We start from the raw sequence: 17447 nt of genomic DNA on the forward strand, positions 1-17447 counted from the left end.
CTAAAGCTAGTTTTCGTCCTTCCATGGGGTTGTCAGGGGTGAATTCTGAGATCTTGGGACTTTCGAGGGCCTTTTTATCTTGCTCCCACTAGTCCTCCCAACATGGTTCCCAAGACTCCTTTCAGTATGGGGCCTAACAAGAGGGGCAAAATGCCTCCACGTTGCACTAACATCTTCTTTTTTTGACGAATGGGAATTTTCTTTCGAACCATTTGGCGAAGAACGTGACGATGTTTGCTTAAGCATTGTTTCTGGTGTTTGAACAAAGGGATCGTGCCTTTCAAAACGTTCAAACAACATTCGCACACGGTATCGATGACCTCTTTGGAGGCCGTTTGAATGAGTTTTTTTCGTAGGGGTGGAGAAGCTTTGGACAGGACAGATAACATGTCCCCATGTTTGGCTAAACGTGGTGGCAGTCCTTTCCTTTTCTTTCCTTGGGGTTTTCTGGAGGGTGACATCTTTGAGTCTTCAGGAGCACCAAAAAAACACTGATACCCTACTCGGTCACAGGCCTTTTTTATACTGGAACGCGTCGCCATTGATTGTCTTTACGTCGTATCAGTTTGAGGACAGGCATGACACGTCGTGCAGGGGTACGTAACGGACTAAATCGAGCCAGTTCTTGCTTGGACAAATCCAGTAAACTTTGTAACATGCCCGATCTTTCATGGACTTTGATTTTGGGAGAAGGTACTTTGTGAGCCGCAGCCACTGCCGCTAAATTGGAAGGTCCTGCCACTGGGGAAGTTCTTTTGGGGGTCATCAACGGAGAAGTTCTTGGTGTAATCAACGTCTCCAAGTACTCTTCAGTTCCTGGTGACATCAACGGAGAAGTGGACAAACGTGAGGCTGTCGGAGACGCTGTGGCAGGTCGTGGTTTGCGAGTGTAAGGCTGCGTCCTGGCCGCAGTGCCTCTCTTGCGACTAGTTTTCTTCTTCTGTTGACTTTTCTTTTTCTGAGGACTTTTTCTCTGTTTCTTTTTCTGGGGGCTTCTTTTCTTTTTTCGGGGTGGTGTCTGGTCAGAGGAGGGTCCCGCCACTGGAGAAGTTCTTCTCTTTGGGGACCTGGTCTTTTTCTTCTTGGGGCTTCGTTGAACTTTTGTCTTAGGGATAACTTTGGGGGCATTAGGATCCCATCTTAAGAGTGAGCGAATGATGACCCCTCCTAGAGTACCGCTCCCTCCAGGTTTCAAAATGATTTGTTTTTTGGTTTGAGTGTCGATGCGGGGATCGGCCAGTTGGACCAAAGCGACTTTGTTTCGATCGAAAAAGCGTTGGGTTTGATGAGGAATCTGAATGATTCCTTGGAGTAATTGACGTGCCGTCACCGTAAACCATCGTAAGACTTCTTTGAGACTAGCTTCTAAGACACGAGCTCGTGTTTGTGGATCTTTTTCTCGACTGATGCCATACAAGGCACGAATCAATTTGACGGGAAGATGTGACTGAAGGGACGTCATGTTCACACTGTGTGAGACAGACGAAAAAGGGTCTGAGGTTTTTATAGATTTTTTTCATGGGGAGTGAAATGAAGTCGAGGACGGAGACGTGTACAGGACAGGTCCTCCGTCTTGGCACCAGTGGTGAAACAAGTGGGTACGAAATCGCAAATCATCGGGGGTCGTAGGTTTGAAATCGACGAGTAAATAGGCGTGTGGTGTTTGAGTGGCATCGTCGTACGCCTGAGTCAGCCAAGGCGTTCCTAACTGTTTGGCTAAGACTTGCACTTGCGATTTATCTCGAGGGCTTTTAAACAAGACCACGTAATGCGCATTGAGACTGATGGTGCGATGGGCTTTACTTTGTTGAAACAAATTTTGGGTGATGTAAACGACACTGGCATTACGGTGATGCCCTTTGCGCGTGAACCACAATTTAATTTCTTCTTCGTCTTCTCCTAACATGTCGTCGAAAATGACCAAATGGGTTTGACGGGAGTCAGAGACGATGCCGTCGTCTTCTTTAGGAATGCCTTCCACAAACACGATGGAATCGCCTTGACTTTCTCGCAAAAGGCTGTACGCCGATTGCCACTCTTTGTAACACCACACGATCCGTTGAGGGGGCCGATCGATCAAATGATGTTTATGCTCGATCAAACGTTTGACGAATTCGGTTTTGCCTGAACCGCTAGGTCCAGCAATGAGCATGTTAAAGGGATGGCGAAGATACAAAGCCTCCCAGCTGGCACGATCTAAGTGTTCGTCGATGACTTTGACAGTAGAGGAAGAGGGAGCAGAGACAGCAGAGGTAGCCATGGTGTGAGAAATGTCACTTGTGACACGAAAAACAAACAAGACAAGAGTTTATATACTTTTTTCAGAACACGTTTATTGAATGTTTCAAATATGAACACGAAAGACAAAAATACATACAACCCAAATAGTGATGTACAGGAATATAAAACACAGCAAAGCGATCAAAGTGGAATATAAACAAGTGTCTGTACAACATGTTTTGGTTAACCAAGATGTCCTAGGGACAGTGTGTAATGTTCTTACAGTCTCTACATGAGGTATTGTCACACAAGTGTCCTCCCGGAATGACCTTTCAGGAATGTCCATGACAGTCCTGTCCTGAAGCGAGTGGTTGTTCTCGGTGACGGGTTCTTCTGGCACCGTCACTAACACAGGTTGAAAAGTAACTTTTTTCCTTGAACAACTCTTGTGCATACTGGGCCACTTCTTGGGTCCAAACCTCAAAACCCCCCTTTTTCCAGTCACGAACATCTGTCCAATGAGGGTGTAAGTCACAAGCTACACACACATCGTCATACACGTCTTGGGTAGCTAAAAGTTGACGAATCTTTTTTTCCTGTTGAGGTCGAGAAGTATCCAGATGAAACCGCAAGGCTTTGAGCAAAAGGAGTTTTTCGTGACCATTTAAGGCCATGGAGGTGGTAAGTACTGATCGTAAAGAGTAAGCAAAGAGTCGGCTGGTAAACGAAATCCCAGAAAACAAGTCACTAAGACACACACCACTTGTCGTCCCAAATTGAATGGATACAGTTCTTGCAATAATCGATGGTAATGATCCACGGTTTGAATATGGTCATTGAGTTCCTTCCACGGAATCTGTTGGATTACATACGACATAAGTCGTGGCATAGCTGCCTGTTTTTATAGTCTCTTTGTTTCGAAAAGAATACACGTACTTTCTAGCCAGTGATCTTCGTTTTCCAGTGGGGAATGTAAATCTTGCATACTGTAACCGAAACGTCAGAGTTCGATTAGAAGTTTCCTCTTCCGCTAAGTAGATTCCACGTAACAAATGTTGGTAATCCTTTACCTCGTCTTCCTCAATGGGTTGCTCTAGGTGAATCTCGAAGTAACCAAAATGATCAACACGTGAATCATCGGGGGCCTGGAAGTATTGAACAAGGTCTGACCACTGAAACAATTTCTGACGAATCAGTTCTCTTATACCCTTCAGGTACCAGTGGTTAAAGATCTGGTGACGTAACGGATGCAATTGTTCTTTACGTTTCACTTGTATTTTGACCAGCTCTCGGTAAATGCGTTCTCTCAACTCCACAGGCAAAGCACGAATGTTCTCTTGTAAAGTATCCATGAATAGGTCATACTAAATCCTCTTTGGTCTGACACAAGAAATGTACTCTTTGCACAAACATGGTTTCACTTCAGTGTCGAATTTAAATCGTTGAGTCACTAATCTACACATTACAATTCGTTCAGAAGTTTCCTCTTTCACTAAGTTGACATTGTGTTCAAGATGTTGGTAATTCGTTAACTCTTCCTCTGGAATTCGATGCAGTACGTTTACAATGATGTAACTACAATCGTCCATACCAAACCAATCCTTTTGAAAACTAGAGGATCGTTGATCAATGTCTGTCCGATGGAACACTTTCAATTGAATCAATCCTTGTATAGCTTTCAGGTACCAGTGGTTCAAACACCGGTGACGTAACGGATGCAATTGTTCTTTACGTTTCACTTGTATTTTGACCAGTTCTCGATAAATGCGTTCTCTCAACTCCACAGGCAAAGCACGAATGTTCTCTTGTAAAGTATCCATGAACAGATTATTATGGTAAGAAGTTACTTCAATGTCTCGGTCCCACTAAGGGTAAGTAATGACAATTCGGTGACCATCGAGCATGTTCTACGTAGGCCGAATCTTGCGGTTCCCAGTGGTGAAGTGACACACCGCAACTGAAGCACTTGACTTTATCTCCTTCGCTCAAGTAGAAAAATCCGGCTCTGGCTAATTCTTCGGGGGTCGGTCCTCCCAGATACTTAGGCCATTTTCCTTTGAACGATTGAAGACGATTTTCAAAGTCGCAGTATTCCGACAAACGCACAGGGAACGAATATTCGTCTTTCACAGGTTCGTTTCGATGAGGGTTGAGTGACATGGGTAGGAGTTTGCTCAGGGCTGGATGACATCCGTAGGGGTAGACGTGAAGGTGAACATTCCCCTTTAAAACGAAACCCAGTAAAATGTCCAAGAGGACGAGCGGCATCACTTTCGCATCCCACAGGTTTGACACGCACAGCATCACTTTCCATGATAGGGGTAGGGGCACTAAAGTTCCCATGATGCTTTACGGAATCGCTCAGGTCACAAGGTACAGCATCGTACCCATCGCAAGGCTCACAATCGCATTCCACTTCCGAAGCCTCACACTTGAATTGTGCCCTTCTAAACAACTTGTTCTGTGTTTCTCTGAAAGTATTCATCTTGTTCGCTCGGTCTTGGTAGTCACAATGAACTATCGATTTTGCCTAGGGTTCCTTTTTATATACAGACCAATACCGACGTGACCGTACGGTAAGGTGAAATGATTGGGAAGTCGAACTCGCTTCTGGTATACAATTTGATAGATTTTTTCCAAGGGTCGACTGACGATGTGGTGAGTGGGTAAACGTACAATCTTGTTCGGTTGATAGGTGGTCACTTTAAAGTTTCCATCCTCTCCCGATTGCAAGGCTTCTTTCAATACCCCAAAGTTGACCACTCGACTGGTACGATAATTCAGAGTCAATCCTTTCACTTTGCACGTCGTGTGCACTTCTCCTTGTTTGTCACGGTATTCGTAGCCGTAATTTTTGGGACCGCCACTGACGAAACTTAAAATCTTGTCGTCGGGATGCTCGTCTGTCCAGGCTCCTAAACGGTCTCCTTCGATGTTAGGGTGATGTTGAATCGGGTGATGGATGTAAATGCAACTGTCCGTGTCAAAGTACAGGACGCGTTCCCCTAACAGTTCTAAAGCCTCGTACAATTTTAAGCGAGCATGGGCTGTCACGTAAGCCGCAATGATGACATTTCCAAAAGGGTCGTCTTGTACAAAGTCCAGATCTTCTTCGTAATTGACCAAGATCAAATTCTCTCGAACGACGTCCACGTGTTTCATGTATTTGGTTTTGTCGTGAATCATCTGGAAGTAGCGGGAAGGTTCTGTCAAATATTCCGTCTTGGGTAAACACGGTCGTTGTGCCATTTTACCCCACAAGCAATTTAACATCACTTTGGCAAACGATCGCCTGCCTTCGTTTTTCCCGATGTGGTCTAAAGTGATGCCTTCTTGTTCGTAGTATTTCTCTTTGAATTGTATTTGGTCTTCGGGAGTGTGACACCAGGAAGGATAGCCGCTGGCTTCTTGCTTCAGTTTCAAAAAGGCATCCACGTAGTCTGCGAAAATGCCTTTCTGCGTGGGGTCACCCTTGTGGTATTGTTGTGTCTTGGGAAAGTGACAAATTTCGTACACTTCTAACAGTTGGTATCCCATGTCCAGAGCTTTGAACAATTCTACGCTGACCCAGGTTCCCGTCAAGGCCCGTTCTTCCTGGCTGTGATGGCAAGGTTGGTCTTGGTTGCACGTTTCGGCACAAGTACGGCACAAGGGAAACATCAGTTTGCCTTGACAATGGTGAGGTAAGACGGGATGGTATAGGTTCGTGGGAGGCAAAACTTTACACTTGATCAAGCCTTCGTATTGTCGAATGTTTTTCAGGTCGATGTGTTCCGTCAGCAATTGCGGGTGCCCTACAGGAAAGCGACAATATTTGCACACGTAGGGATACAGCGAACACACGTCCAAGTATTTGATTTCTTCTCCTTTCTCTTCGTCGGCTTGGTACAACAAACAGGTGGCATTGGTCCTTCCTCCGTACAAACTATCCCTCGGGTTCAACGGGTCCATGAACTGGTAACTTTCCACGAGGCGTTTAAACTCAGGATCGGTTTTCAAACGGTGATCGTACTCGTGTTCCCACATTTCCACCACTTGGTATCCTTGCTGTTCTAACTTTAGGCGTCGCTGACAAGTGTCCTGGTACAAGTCTTCCATGGTTCGTTGTAAAAACTGATTTTTAGTGCCACGGTCAGGGTAACAGACGGGACATCCGTGAAATAAGCAACCGTTAAACTCGTACACGATCTTGGGGTTTTCTAAGTCCCAGCCATCGACCGAATACGTTCCGATGGTCTTTTCGCCCCCTCCGTTGCGGGCATGTTGAATCCACTTGTCTTCCTTGTCGCACAAGTAATGTAACCAACGTAGGGCTTTGACCGAGTATTGACGTTTGACAAAGTGGGTCGTTTGAGGACTGATGACAGCCACGGTCTTTTCAGGCATGAATCGTTGTCGATACACTAAGGAACACGCTTTGGCAATGGTGCAAGCTTCTTTCAAAGGATCGACCCCTCCGTGTTCCATGAACAGTTCTCGAAATTTTCCACAGCAACGCCGTAAAATGTCCACGTCGGAACGACAATACTTTAGCATTTCTTCCTGAAAGTCGAAAGGGTCCGAGGCGTGAGCCTGGTACCAAGCGTAAAAAGCTTCTCGTTGTTCGGTACGCATGTTGTCGGGGTCGTAATAGTGAGCCTCAGGCAAATGGGGTAGAACGGCGTGTTGATTGGCTTCCGTATTGAAAAAGTGTGGAAAGTACCCTTTAGCCATTTCTGTCATTCCAAACGTTTTAGGCATTCGACTCAAAGGCATGGCCAAATAGCTCATAGAATCTTTAAACTGTACTTGTCCCACTTGCATGAAAATGATTTTGGCTCCGTTCAAAGTCACTTTAGGACGCTCGGTGCCTTGTTCCGTATAGTATCTGAGAAGAAACTGTCCATCGTATCCGGAGAAATTGTGAACCATCACCGTGGCATGACGATGACAATCTCCGTAACGTTCGATGTCCTCTTGGCTCCACGTCTTGTCGATGGGGTCTAAGACCCATTGGGCAAAATCGGCTAACGTGTTTGGTCCCCGAAAGATTTTTTCACGCCCTCCGGGAATCTTGCTGCAGTGAGGGCAATGACTGAAGATAGGTTCTTGAATGCACTTCTCGCACGCTCGATGAGCCACGCAGAAATTAGGAATGTGAATGCCGGTCTCTTGCATGCATTCGAAATCGAAAAAGATGAAATTGCCTTTCTTCTTGTGACCGTCCTCTTTCTCTGGTGGGGGTTGGTATTTCTGCACGTAACATTCGTGTTCCAAGTCCACGATGTGGTGACAAATGTGACATTTTTTCTTTCCTGAACATACGTGTGCCTTGGTATTATTGGTACGTATGCCTTGTCCACACGTAGGGCACAATCTAAGGAGTTGACAAGCGCATTTCTTCTGTGAACCTTGCGTCTTCAAATGTTGTTGGTAACAGGTAAGGCTGACAAACGTGCGCAGACAAGTTGAACAAGGCACTGGTTCTTCGCTCAGACAGGGTGGAGAGGCCAAACATCCTGAGCATTTCCATCCACAATGTTTGTGTTGCTCTCGATTATTATAACCATAGTCACATTTCTCACAGTAATATCTGTATCCCAGGAATCCAGTGATACTGGTAATGGTATCGAAATGTTCATCGTGATGATAAAGGTGAATGTATTTTCCGTCCTTAAAATGTTGGCCTCGAAACAACAGAGGCCCGCGCATTTCTTGAGGGTGCACTTTCAAGGTGTAGCGTGGAGCTAGGACATCTTGCAATTTTTGCATCTCGGGAATGCCACAGGGTGTGTCTTTGGACAGTCCGGCTTGTTGTAACAGGAGTTCTGCTTCGTTTCGTTGTTTGGCTCGGTCGGAACGTTGAATAGTGTCCCAGGTTCTTTTCCATTCTACCGTGTCGTTCTTGTTGGCATAGGTTCGTCCCACCACGATGGCACGGGCTAAACACATCTGGTCATGAGGGTTGTTAATTCGGACGAGACTCGTTTTGGTGTTGCGAAGGTCGTCCACCAATAACATCTTTTTGCGTCCTGTCCCTTGAGGAGGAGAGACGTGGGTCATGTCCAGTGTGGCTTTACCATCGGTGATGTCAAACTGATCATTAGATTGTTGTACGTGTTGAATCTTGTCCATGACTTTGGAAGCAGTTAATTCTGCAGGGGTGCTAAACTCGATCCAAACAGGGGATTTCAAACCGTCGTGTTGTATGGAAAGTCTCAAGCGATCGTCTTCTTTGGGTTGACATTGTCGCTTGAGTGCAGTGAGCAAAGAACCCCACACCTCAGTGATGAACACTTCTGCTTTCTCTAACGGCACTTCAGCCTTGAAATCTTTAAACTTCACCGTGTATTTGTAAGCCGTGGTTCTAAATTTTCTAGAGGAGCGCTTTTCCGTCTCTCGAATGGAATAGTAATTTTCAGGGTTAACTAAGGGTGATGAACTTGGTTTAGAGGGTTCGGATTCTGGTTCACTCATGTCCTCTTCAAAATCACTGGCATGAATTTGTGCCAAGATTTCAGCCCTGGTACGAGGCGATAGATCACGTTTCTGCCTCTTACTTTCTTCTTCTTTCTTCTCGAATGAATGGGATCGTTTCATCTTGAAAGCAAAAAGTCAAATGACTCAAGTTCAAACACCATAAACTACTTTATAGTCATAGCAGACCAGCGTATATAAAAGGGTGTGTGTCTTGTCCTTTCACTATTCATTTCACTCTCAAGCCGAGCACAACGATGGAAGAGACTAACCAGATGGAACGTTTCGTCAGAGCTTTGCGAGGGGTCATTAGAAAATTCTCTTCAGACCAGCCTACGGACTACTCTCCTTCCTTTAGAGATAAAAGTCAAGATACTTGCTATATCTGTCAGAAGAAAGGGCATTGGTCTTCAGAGTGTCCAGACCGTCAAAAAAAAAAAAAAACAGGGGATAAAAAAGACAAAAGTCAAGATACCTGTTATTATTGTAAAGAAAAAGGACATTGGTCTCCAGATTGCCCAAAAAAGAAACAAGAGGAGTCAGAAGATAAGAGGAATTCTTCAGAAGAAGAGAGGGATTCTTCAGAGGAAGAGAGGGATTCTTCTGAGGAAGAAAGAAGACAGGTGAAGAAAAAGAAACAGGAGAAAAAAAGAAGAAGGGAAGAAAGCGAGGAGGAAGAAGAAGAGGAAAAGAGTGTGACGGTGAAGAAATTAAAAAAACAGAGAGACTAAACAAGGAGAAAAGAAGAAATCAATGAACTTTTGATTAAAGTGTTGTGATGTGAATTGTGAATTGGATTGTAAAAAATGGAGAAAAGAATAAATGAATGATATAAGGTAAGAGTCTTTGAGTTTTGATTTTAAAATAAGAAGCTACACTCACGCACTCATACACAGACACGTACTATAAGGGTAAAATGGGTGAGTTATTTTTTTTTTTTTGAGTTATTGGCAAATTGAAATTGTATTTCTTTTCGAGAAATGTGGGTGGCCCTGAAAAGGGCCTTTTTTCTTTATGGTGCAGGGGTGAGTTTAAGCAATCAGTTTTAACTGCCTTAAGCCTTTGCCACGGCCAAGGCCTACTTCTGGACTGCGTAATGATGATAATGATTGGGTTGAAATCACTAAGGGTGGTACGGTAGGCTTAGTCACAGGGTTGACATGTTTGGCTCGGGAAGGTCGTATTCTCTTCGGTCGTGATAAAGAAGTCTGATACATTTGTTTCAGACTTCTTAACTCCGCTAAAATGTCCAACAGTACCGTGACCGTTTGATTTTCACCCTCTTGTTTCTTTGCTGCTACTTCTTCTTGCTGTTGTTTTTTTCTTACCTCTTCTTCTTGTTGCTGTTGCTGTAGGAGAAAAGCCTGTTCCGCTTCCTTTTGTCGTTGTATAAATTTCTCCAATTCTTCTTTCTGTCTCTGTCTAAAATTCTCCACTTGCGGTAATGAAGAAGGTAACGAAGGTTCCGGAACAAATTCTTGCGAGGAGAGAAAATCCACAAAATCCCAATTCACCTCTTCTGAAAGTAAGTCCGGGTTCCCTTGGGCGGTCTCCCCTGCTGGTGCACCCCACTGGATCGTTTTCTGAGTTTCCGTCATGTTGAATCACTGTCGCATAGATTGACTGCACACAAGCGCTAGCGAATCTATATTGACTACGTGACGTCACAGACTGCTCTCTTCGGATTGGATGTGGGCTGACTGAATTCTGTAACGCGTGTTCGGATTGGTGAATGAACTCAATCCGTTTCAATCCTTTCTGTCCCGATAAATAAGCGCAGTTCACTGCATTGATTCACCTATTCTCGGAGCCTCAACATGTGGACCGACGTTGAATCTTCAACCCTTGTGTCAACAATGATGTTCAGGACGGACATGCTCATGTATGTCCGATCCAAGTGGACCGTTGTCCACAGGACCAACAGCAACCTGTGGATAAGAAGAGTCTATATAGAGAGACAAGGTTGCCTCAAGAGGACTCTGATGTATGGCCCTGCTGTAAGACGAAGTTTGAGGAAAAGAAGATGTCGCAAATGCCCTTTATGCTAAGGGCATATTAACATAAACCAAAGGCCCTTTTCAGGGCCAGCCATATTTCTCGAAAAGAGATAGCCTTTCCATTGCCTACCCCTTTTTTTAAAAAAATTTTTTTTAAAGAAAAAATCCCATGTTAAATTCCCCTTGTCCGTAGAGTGGCCCACGATTTATTGCCATGTTAAATTCCCCTTGTCCGTAGAGTGGCCCACGATTTTTCGCCATGTTAAATTTCCATTGTCCGTAGAGTGGCCCAGGGGTCCCTGTAATGCTAATTCCCATTGTCCGTAGGGTGGCCCCTTTCACTACTCATGGATTTATTATTATTATTATTATTATTATTATTCAGTTGAATCTGTCTAAAGACGCTCTGGTAACACAATATTGTCCCATAACATCAGTATGGCTTTCTAGCCTACAAACTCACTTTCGAGATATAGACCTTATGGATACCGGTAAAATTCTTTGATCCATACCATATTGTGTTCATTTGAACCTTGCCGCCATTTTCTTTACAATGATATTCTTGGTTTTAGAAAATCTTTATAGTTTTATCTCTTGTATGATATACATTTTACAGAATTTTAACATCTTTAAAATTTACATTTTATCTTGTGATATTTGATGCTTTTATTTATTTTGGAGTATTTGTTTGCCTAAATTTTGTGCATTTCAATTTTACATTTTCGAAATCTACCTTTAGTTGTTATCATATAGCCGCTATTATACTGAGGGGCTATACTACGCTACTACATACATAATGTAACCGATTGTAATGTGTCTCACGAGAGTTTCTTGTTTGCATACATTATTTGCAATAAATGTTTCTTTGATTTGCCGTTGAATAACATCTTTATTTCCATGTTCGGAATTTCCCACTCTCAGAAACCATATAATCTCCTACAATGTGATCAGAGCTAACGAAACCCTCAAATCAAGTTCTCTAGAGTAACGTTTATATCAAGATTCCTCGATTAAGGTGGAAACCGTAATGTAGAAGTGGTATCACATTCGGAAATCACAAACATGAGAACGCACAAGGATACGCTTCCACAGTCAGGAAATATCAAATTCTAAGATTTTATTACGTTTCTTTCCATATTTAAGCTTGTTTAGATATCATCATATTTCTATTCTTGTTTTTCTTATAGACAACACTTTCTAATTCAGTATAACTAATTTACTTAGTTATTCATTGGATATCTAAAATCATCTTGTTTGCATTCAACTTATGGATTTTTTGTAACCAAAGCCCGAAGATATGATTCAAGCACGAACTCTTGACAGGGTAAGCTTAACATGGTTTGAAGCATGGATAGACCACTGTTCAACCTCCATGAGAAGCCGTCTCCTTCATCTTCTTTTTCAGTCAACTAACGAAAGAATTTCAAGATTAAACAATTGCTTAGTATTAAAAAATTACCAGTTCATTTGTCATCTATAGTACTTAATTCACGTCGAATCAATACACAAAGTATTCATTGTTTCACGAGTGGAAAGATGTTACATGTTTCTATATTCTGTCTAGGTACGCGTCGACTCGTGCTAGATTAGCGTGAACATCAGACCACCTAATCTGGCTTGTTAATGATGGACGATGTGGGTATGATGTCACCTGTTCATTAAAATGTGCACTTTTGCTGCATGCAAATCTTTCCGGAAACACTTACTGTTAGTAACAGCCATATCTAGCAGGAAATTCAAAATAACACAGGGCATAGGACTGTGCTATTTAACTTACATGTACAAATCGTCAAACATAGGATTTGATCCGGAAATAATATGTTCATATTACCAAAAGAAGTCTTTAACCGACGGTACCTCAAGACTCGAAAGAAATACCGGTAACTGTCTAAACTTTAAACGGACATGTTTATCTGCAAACGGTTCCTCTGTTTTATGAAAAGGTGTAATCAGATCCACAAATCATCCATCACTATCAATACAGATTTGATGGTCTGAGTTATTGTATTAGTGTCTCAAAAATTCGGTGTATGTATGCAAGCAGAAATGAAAAAAAAAAAGATATAAAAAGTCAGGCTCACTCTGCACTAGCTAAATCGTGTCTGATTTAGAATAGCATATTAATGAGAGAGAGAGAGAGAGAGAGAGAGAGAGAGAGAGAGAGAGAGAGGAGGAGGCAATGGTTATTCTGTACTTTGTATGGATTTGTGTATATTCCACAGATGAAACAGATTTCCCACAGAAACAATCTTTACGGTTGGACATCGTTCGGCCTTATTCGTACTAAGAAGTAACCAATGATATTTGTCGATTCGGTCAAAAAACATAAGCATGCCACGATTGTGGGAGTGGTATCACAGCTGGTCACTGGCGTTTAGGAACTGTAACAAGATTGTTACCACGATATTGTCATGCCTTTCCCTACTTGAGAGGTGGCGCTAGTGACCAAGAATATTACAAATTATTCGCCATACAAAATGTTAAAGGCTACAATATTCCATAGCAATTCTACAGAACGTTGAATCGGTTGCAAAATTAAGAACGTATAGTTTATACATGAAACATTGGAAGGATAATCAAATGAACTATTCAAACAAAAGATACAGGAAACAATTCCGATGCAACATTTCATGCAATCACTTTATCTTTTGTCAGATCAATAAACTTTGAAATAAACATATTAAACTGCAGTTTTAGAGCACAGCTCTTTCAATATGTATATCATGTATTTACGGTCGCGGCTTTATTTGTGCAAAATTCTGTAATACGAAAACACAGTTCAGAAAGTTATATAAGTTTATCCGCTATGATTTATGCACATTCTAAATAAATCTTGGTAGTGCAATTAAAAGCAAATGCCTAGTTTCTCTGTGTGGTTGCTCTTATCGCATCACCTCATGATGTACCATTGTCAGAAGCAGGTATGGAAGTTGACGTTGCTGAGGTAGGGAAGACTTCATACACTGATTTCAACATATTTGATATAAAATATGTGTCAGATCCTCTTTCTCTCTCAAGCTGGTTAATCCCTTCCTCGCTGTACTGGTTACAATTGGCCGCTTTGTTCGGACACTCGCAGAACGTAAACGCAACACAATGTGCATCATCTAAACATCTCTTCATACAATCCTGAACATTCTTTGTTCGGACATTCAATGCTTGATTTGCAATACGTTCTCTTTCAACGATTGCAGTGTCACTCAGTTTTGACTGTTTATTTATTTTCAGCATTATAACTGTTGTTTCCATGCCCAGTGTCTTATTACCATTGATGTAAATCGTTTCACCATATATTCTAACATGAATTATAGTTGTAGTCTTTTTTTGTACATTCTCTACAAAAGCTAATTGCCACACAAGTATGCCGTTCCAAACAGGCCTTGATGCAACGGGAACGGTCAAGTTCCTCCACATTTTTTGTTCCATTCAAGGCGGTTTCTTTCAATATTAATCCGTCCTTCAGATCTTGGCAAGTGTCGACCAATCCTTCTTTTTGATGAAAACTACAGTATTCTGGTTTGTACCTTGCTATTGTCTTTCTGATATCATCATGTCGGACACCCAAATGTTCCATATACTCAGAGCTGAATAGTTCGTCTATGGACGTCAGTGAATATTTAGCTGGAACTGGAGTTTCCTTCACCGTTGATGCCCACGTCATGGCATCGCCGTTGGCTGGCGGAGGGGTACCAATCGTTACAGTGCTCGTCTGTACCTCGCTCTGAAATATTGATGCTTGTTCTCTTTGCTAAGAATCTAAATTAAATCCTCTACCGACGCTGAATAAGCCAGAGTAACTGGCAGACACAGCTACATTTATTCCTTTTTCTTGCATTTTAGAGCAGCTGGATGACGACATTTTGTGTTCATACGTAAAGGAAGCCCCGAATGTAGCCTCGTCGACAAAATGTGTCCCATAATGATAAACAAATGTCATATATGTATCTTGATCTTCTTCATAGCTATTTGAAATTGTTCTGTTCAATTTGTGAACCCAATTCAAGAAAACTGGATGGAAAGGTGGTGGCGTACTCTTCTCAAGTTTACAATAGTAATAATTACATTTTGCACTGAAGTAGATCATGATCCATTGTCCACTGTCCACAGTGGACGACGCTTCCTTGTATCCAGCACTGGCAGAGAAGCTGACACGCCAGCTACCGCCTCCTACGTGAACCGAGGCTGAGAGTGATTGCTGTAGTTCACACTGGGTTTGGACCACTTCGAAGGTGAATGAAGTAATACAGGAAACATTGGGGATAAGAACTAGACCCTTGGGAATACTGTACTGACAATCGGCTGTCTGATCGTTATTACTATAGTCGGCACGGAATATTGGGTATGTAAATCGGGGATCTTGCCCGATCGCTACCGGTTAACCCTTAAATATGTTGTAGCCCAGGAGCGCATAGTCCATATCGGGAAAAGATCGCTTTATATCGGGTCCATGACAGTCCTGGAGACTGACATCTTCTCGAATCGCTGTAAAAGGAAATATAATTAAACATCGAAAACGTTTCTTGAACCTTCCATAAGAATATGATGCAATCACTTTTTCGTTTTGAGGATTGAAAAAGAGAAGGGAAGAAACATTGTTTGCACATCAATATCGTAAATTTGGGAAATGAACAACAATAAGAAGGCTAATATATTTATATATATATATATATATATATATATATATATATATATATATATATATATATATATATATAGATAGATAGATAGATAGATAGATAGATAGATAGATAGATATACGCACCTATTTACCAGAATTAATATTTGAATTAGCTGTTTCAAAGATTTTGTTCCTTGCATTGTTCTGTTCCTGTTTAATGTGTTGTTAGGAAGTGCAAAATAATGATCGAGACGGATACTAATTTAATACTTTCACAGATCAGTTTTCAAAGCTAAACCATATGTATGATTTGTTTTGTTGATACACGTGCAACGCAATTGTAGAAGGACGATCAGACAAGCAGAAGTCTGTTCGGTTTCCACACAGCACTTTTAAACGGATTTCATATTGCAAATAACCATATTCATTTTCGAGTCAGTATCTTGGTCACTGTCACATCATATTTCATTTGCGAAAGATAATCTTAGCGTGTTTGTTGCTGACCGATTAAGAAGATTGAAGAGGAAGGTCACTAAAACCAAAAAAAAAAAGACTTTGCTTTCACAGTTCATGTCTTGACGATCATTCGAATTCTATATAAACTCTTTTTAATACAGTTTAGTCTCTGCTGAGCTTCTTTCTGTGTTCTAGCCAGCCCCATTAATTTAAAAAAAATCTGTCTCTTCTTATGTGTGTTGGTGTGTGTCTAGCAAGAGGATATAGTGTATGATAATGTGTTCTACTGTTTTGTGAGAACTATATACCTGATTTGTCTGTCTATGATTTGATAGCAACCATGGGCCAGCATATTACATTCATTCCTTACGTTTCGTGCAGACACTGAATAGAGATAATTTGAGATTTTAGAATTGTACAGAACACTAACACATACTCTCTATTTCAAAACACCTTAAAACCTAAATAAGAAAATGTGTAGGTCAAGTACATCTAAGTAAATCATTTTACAGTATATTTTCAAATACGAAAAAAGAATATTAACGTGTCACGACGAATGATAATATTCCAGATTCAAATGGTGTATAGAACCCAGTTAAGAGCTTTGCGTCACAAACGACAGTCATTGTGCTTGTTCTTGTACTCCTTTTACAAAGAGCCCGCTCCGACAAAGACGACATTCTCAACGCGACAGTGTCTAAGGGTACAGTTTTCTACTATATTTTGTTCACTAGGAAAGAGTATAAATGTTTGATATTCGCCAACTCAGAGAACACAAAAACAGTCTCTGCCATCCTAATTCTGAGCAGATGTACATATCTTTGAATTACGTCGCAGGGACTGATGGGAATTCTTATTTCTAATCGATATTGGTGGTCCCTCACGAATACTTTTTTCAAAATATTACTAGATTATTAGTGATTGATATATTGTTGCAATGTTTGATAGAGTATTACAACGAGTAATTGATTATTATAATGACTGATAGATGAGTCCAAATAGTGATAGGTTAGTACAACGATTGATAGATTATTACAGTGATTGATATATTAGTGCAAACAGTGAAAGGTTATTACAATGATTGATATATTCTTCCAAATATTGATAGATTATTACACTAATTGATAAATTATTACAATGATTGATATATTAGTGAAAATAGTGATTGACTATTACAATGGTTGGTAGACTATTACAACTATTTATAGATTATTGCAAATACTGCGGTAATTAAAATAATTTATCGATTATTACAATGATTGAAAGAGTATTAAAATGGTGATAAATTATTACAATAATTGATATATTATTGTAATGACTGACATATTAGTACAACGACTGATAGGTTATTGCAAGTATTGATAGAATATTACAATAAGTTTTACATTGTTGTAACTTTCATTCATAAATTTCATAAAGTGTTCAGTTACCTATTTCAATTCTCATCGCAGTCATGGTCAAACCTGAAACGGAAGAAGAATCAGGAATGGGTGTGTCAATTTTAATAGATTAGTATAAATAGTGATAGATTTATTGCAAATATTGATGGATTATTACAATGATTAATATATAATTACAGTGATTGATATATTATTGCGAATATTGATAGAATAACAGAACGATTAGTAGTATATTTCAAATCGTTTTGCTCTAATATTTAAAGTGTTCGTCTACAATACTTATATATAGCTTCATTCAAG

The 17447-nt window shown here is 41.1% G+C and overlaps 1 protein-coding gene and 1 pseudogene across 1 annotated transcript in view; one reads left to right on the plus strand and one right to left on the minus strand.

Annotated features, from left to right (window-relative positions):
- LOC149783662 (uncharacterized) overlaps nucleotides 1-17447 on the plus strand; it is a 46782-nt gene that overhangs the window by 23666 nt on the left and 5669 nt on the right. The window lies entirely within an intron of this gene.
- On the minus strand, nucleotides 13969-17202 carry LOC149783663 (perforin-like protein 1; annotated as a pseudogene).

Source organism: Sinohyriopsis cumingii, chromosome 14 (assembly GCF_028554795.1).
Source record: "Sinohyriopsis cumingii isolate HCF-2022 chromosome 14, ASM2855479v2, whole genome shotgun sequence".
Lineage (NCBI taxonomy): Eukaryota > Metazoa > Mollusca > Bivalvia > Unionida > Unionidae > Sinohyriopsis > Sinohyriopsis cumingii.